Source organism: Otolemur garnettii, unplaced genomic scaffold (assembly GCF_000181295.1).
Source record: "Otolemur garnettii isolate 467f Iridium unplaced genomic scaffold, OtoGar3 scaffold00013, whole genome shotgun sequence".
In the NCBI taxonomy this organism is placed as follows: domain Eukaryota; kingdom Metazoa; phylum Chordata; class Mammalia; order Primates; family Galagidae; genus Otolemur; species Otolemur garnettii.
In genome coordinates this window covers 11023361-11028393 of record NW_003852408.1, presented here as the reverse complement: position 1 = coordinate 11028393, position 5033 = coordinate 11023361, and the positions used below count along the sequence as shown (strand labels likewise).

Here is a 5033-nt window from a genome sequence, read left to right as displayed (position 1 = left end):
CTCTTTTATAATCCTAATCCTGTTCATGAAGGCCTACTCTTATGACCTAATCATCTCCCAAAGCTCCCACTTTCCTTTTTGTTCTTAATATGGAATGCTTCATGAATTTGTGTGCCATCCTTGGGCAGGGGCCACACTGCTCTTCCCTGTATCATTCTAGTTTAGCGTATGTGCTGTTGAAGTGAGCACAAAGGTCTCCCTTTCTAACACCATTGCATTGGGGTATATGAATTTCAACCTATGAATGTTGCAGGGCACAAACATTCAGACAGTGACACAAAGTTATACTATCACTACAAGAAATCCCTACAAGCCTAGGTACATGAAACAGACCCTGTGACACGAGACAGAAACCTTGATGCAAAAGCTAACTCTTATAGACCTGGACTTGTTCATGCTTTTTTTTGAGACATAGTCTCACTTTGTCGCCCTTGGTAGAGTGCCATGTTATCCTAGCTCACAGCAACCTCAAACTCTTAGGCTTAAGTCATTCTTTGGCCTCAGCCTCCCAAGTAGCTGGGACTATAGGCACCCACCACAGTGCTCAGCTCTTTTTTAGAGATGGGGTCTTGCTCTTGCTCACGCTGGTCTCCAACTCCTGAGCTCAGGAGATCCACCCATCTCAGCCTCCCCGAATGCAAGGACTACAGGTGTGAGTCACTGTGCCTGGCTTTATGTTCATGCCTTTTATAAAACATGGAAAAAGACATGAATGTGGGGGACATTAATTGTGCCCCTTCTCCCAAATTTATATATTAAATCTTTCATCTCTAATGCATCTACATTTGGAGATAAAGTTAGTAGGGAGGTATCAAAAATTAAATGAAGTCATGAAGGTGGGATGCTTTAATCGGATAGGTCTAATGTCCTTATATTAAAAGGAAGAGACACCAGAGGTCTCACTTGTGCCTCTCATACAAAGAGAGAAAACACATGAGGTCTCACTTGTGCCTCTCATACAAAGAGAGAAAACACATGAAGACTTAGCAAGAAAGTAGCTGTCAAAAACCAACAGCTACCAAGCTGATGACATACTGTCATGGACACCAGCCTCCAGAATTATGAGAAAAGTAAATGCCAGTACTTTACACCACCCGAACTTCAACATTCTGTTATGGCCACCCATGTTGACTAATACATCTCCCAGTAAATATCAACCTAAAGCCGCCTAAGAATGTGTTATTCCACAAAGTCAAACTCAGTATTGAAAAGCAAATACAAATACAATCGCCCTCCTTTCCTGCACCTGCTGTCATTCATGTTTGACTTTTCCAAAGTATAATGTTAAAACGATCCTTTATCTTGAACACGCAAATGATCTATCTCGTCATGCCAAACCACCATTCCTTAAAAATTATCTTCTTCTCTTGAATTTTCTAAAATGAAGAACAAAAAAACATGTTCTGATGAACCAAAACGAAAGCTGAGAAGTTACTAAACACTTTCCCTCTCCTACATCCTCTAAAACCCTCTAAATGGCCACGTGTCCATTGATGGGTTTCCCCACGACACACACTCACACATATTCCCGCATAATGGGCGCCCTTCTGTAGACCTGAAATGCACTTGCTCACCCCAAACATCCTGCATTGGATGCCTTGCCATGCATCTTTGTCTTTCCAATATTTAAGCACAGTAGATACTTAAAAATTGTTTAATCAATTACTGTTGAAATCAATTACTATTCAATACTCAGTTTAATTTTCCAGAAAGGTTTTGCACTCTTCATCTCTAGTAGGATTCAGTATTTCTGTCCTCCGGGGTCTCACCTGAGCCTCTTTATCACATATTATAAACATCCTATAGGTCTGCCCATCTCCCTAGACTGTGAACTTGTGGAAAGAGAACAGTGCAAGACAAAAAAAAATCATACTTCGGGTACCAGTCTCTACTAACTTTTTATATAATTTATTTGAATCTCAGTTTCCTCATCTGTAAAATGAGAAATGTGCACTAATGAAAGGATTTCTAAGCTCCTTCCCACTTTAATGTTCTCCAGTGCTATGAAGAGAGATGTTTTGCTTCACTAAGCCACAATCACAAAGAGGGTTTTGCTGTAACTCTGTTAGTAACAGAACTCAAACTATTTCATTTTGCCATCAGGCTGAGAAGAGAGGAAAAACAACCATTCAAGATGTTCCCATTTTTATAGGAACTATAAAGAAACCTTTTGCAAGAAGAACTACTCAGCCTGGGCAAACATTATGCTCCATATGTGAAAGGATGGTATATAGAAAACTGGTTTGCATGTTAAAATAATGTTGTCTGACCTTCTGTGTTAATTAGAGTTGTGTTGCAAGAAATAGAGAATCTGATCTTAAATGGCTGACGGGGGGAAAGGAGAATTTGAGGTGGCTAATGCAACTCAACAATTTAAGATATAACTGGCCTTGAGGAGCTGAAAGGTGAGCCACTTCACCAGACAGACAGCTGGGGAAGAGTAGAAACTATGTGTGAAGGCCAGAGGAGGGGACTCAGACCTTCATTCACAATTGTTTTCTCCACCTTTGTTTCCTTTTCTTCTTATTACATAAAAGGATCACCTTCCAAATGGTTTCACTGCAATTTTTTTCTGTACACATTTTGCAAATACATACCCTAAATGAATCTGCTTAGGATCATGTACCCAACATTTCCATTCTTAAAAGTTCACCTCTTTTAGATGGATTTTCCTGCTAAATCTCTACACTTACTGTATAAACGTTTAAGAAATTAGAAACTTCTCATTTTCTTAGGCTGTCCTTCTGTAAAGATGAGATGATGCTCTTTCTGTCTCTTGTAAAGCTGAGTCTATGCTTGCAACCTTTCAATTACTTAGTCAAGTTCAAAGAAAGAAAGAACCCCTCTCATCCCTTTCTACTGAAATATAGAGTCAAAATACAAACAGTTTGCTCAGAAATGGACTCTGAGCAAGGCCTCCAGCCTTGCACGGTCACGTTTTGCTCTTCACAAAGCCATTCAGAATAATGCAAAGGCCAAGCATTGGCTGAGGAATATTTGATGAATATCGGAGTAAATAAATATAAGGCATAATAAACACAAGTCTATCACTCAGGCATTTTAAATACTTCTCTATTATTGTAAGAATACAAGATCCCAGATTGTTAGTTAACTAGGGGAGAGAATTCTCTCTAACAGTTCTTACCAAAGAAAAGTATGATATTAGAGTTGGTATGTGTGAATACTCTACCTGGCCAAAGGCATCCTTTTGTGTCTCTGCCTCCCTATCTGTAAGGTGGGGATAATAACAATACATGACTTATAAGGCTGTTTTCATATTGAATAAATTAAAACTGGTATAGAGTCCTTGGCTGATGGCCATCACTACAGATGCTTTTACACAATCTTAGCAGTTTCTTCCAAAAGACAATCTTCTTCTCCTTCCATGTATGTTTATTATGGAAACACAATACTGATTTTGAGATCCTATGGTGTATACTTAGATTTAAGGAAAATAGAAAGGTTACAAGCCGTGGTTGGGAAGGGTTTTTCATCTTAGACCTAAATTACCTATCCCAGAAAATATGAAATGTTTAGAACAGAATACCCCAAACTCTACCATCTTAGACTCTCCGAGTGGTACGTAACCTGACAGTTTGTCTAGTCTGGACATTTATAATTAAGATTATAAACTCCAGGTGTTTGTAAATACTAGGAGAGGTTAGGCCTGTCACAATGACTAGGAGATGAGAGTAGCATTTAGTGCCCAGGGACTACCATGGGTGCAAATGCCTTACGACTTGTGTGCCCACTGTGTGCAGGATGCACCTGCTTAGTTGAGTGTTGCTGAATGAAGAATCATCCCACCCAAAACCCCGGTGCTGCCTCACGTGAGAAACACTGGGGCCTCTAATCCCTGGGGGAATCTAACCAGTGTGCACACATCCAAAAATATGCGGTCGCTGCCTCAAAAGGCAGAGCATCTCACTCTCATCTAGTTCAAAACGTGAGACACTATCTTCCTTACTTCCTCCAGGCAGGATCTGCTCTCTGGAGTTTATTCTGCCCACTGGGGCCCACGGGGCAATTTGTCTGTTTGCTTACGTGAAAAACGAAACTTACCAAATCCTTAAAACCAATGTAAAAGTATTTATAAATTATTATTATTTTTTTTTTAGTATTTATAAATTATTATGGCAAAGTTGCTGATCTAGGGGACACCAGACGATTCTCCAAATAGTCATTTCATGTCTTCTGTCTCTCTCCCTTTTTCTCTGTCATCTGTCTGTCTCTCTCGATAGAAAAGGAGAGCAAAGCACCAGAGCTCTGAGGGGCTGCAAACGCATTCACTCTGCAGTGAAAAGTAGCTTTCCCTAATGGGATATTAAATATTTCCTCAACTAGACTCTCATTAACAGCCAGGCTCCCGATTAATGAATAGCTCGACCATGCCTATGAACTAATTTTGGGTTTAACGAGCCCATTACCTTTAACTCACATGTTTAAGATCTATATAAGTAATGAGAAATTTCAATAATATAATTATGGATGACAGCAACGTGATCTCTTTGCTGTCCACTGTAAAGTCAACTAGCCTAAATCAGAGTCAAGAACATGTCTACTACGTTGGGCTTGAAAATGCCTTTATGTGATTTGAAAAGCAACTGGACGAGGTCCCATAGCCAGTTTCATCATTACGGCTGTTGTGCTTTTTATTGATGTCTATCTAGGAAACATATCCCAAATTGCTCAAATTCTAAGGGCATAGTCCAGAGCCACTTGCAAAGAAAAGATAGTTTAGTAGTTCTCGTGCGCATTAACATTCTATAGGGCGGAGATTAACATTCAGTTCTTATTCCAAAACTCTCGCTCGTAATCACTATTATCAATTAACAAATCCAATTCAAGACATTTTGTCAAAATTCACTGTTGTCTCATAATAGGGGTTTATTCCACAAGTGGAAAGAGAGTTTCTGGTTTATTATAAAAAGATAATCTACTAAGATATTAGACTTCACAAGGAAACTGAAAAATTCACATAACCAAGAGAAATACTTATGGTACTTCAACAAAATTTAATATTCGCTCTTTCT

At 39.2% G+C, this 5033-nt stretch overlaps 1 protein-coding gene and 1 non-coding gene across 2 annotated transcripts in view; both read right to left on the bottom strand.

Moving 5' to 3' along the window:
• Nucleotides 1-5033, bottom strand: part of EPHA4 (EPH receptor A4) — a 138135-nt gene that overhangs the window by 111925 nt on the left and 21177 nt on the right. The window lies entirely within an intron of this gene.
• On the bottom strand, nt 84-189 carry LOC111723649. Its single transcript, XR_002772148.1, has one exon. It is a non-coding gene; the product is annotated as a U6 spliceosomal RNA (small nuclear RNA).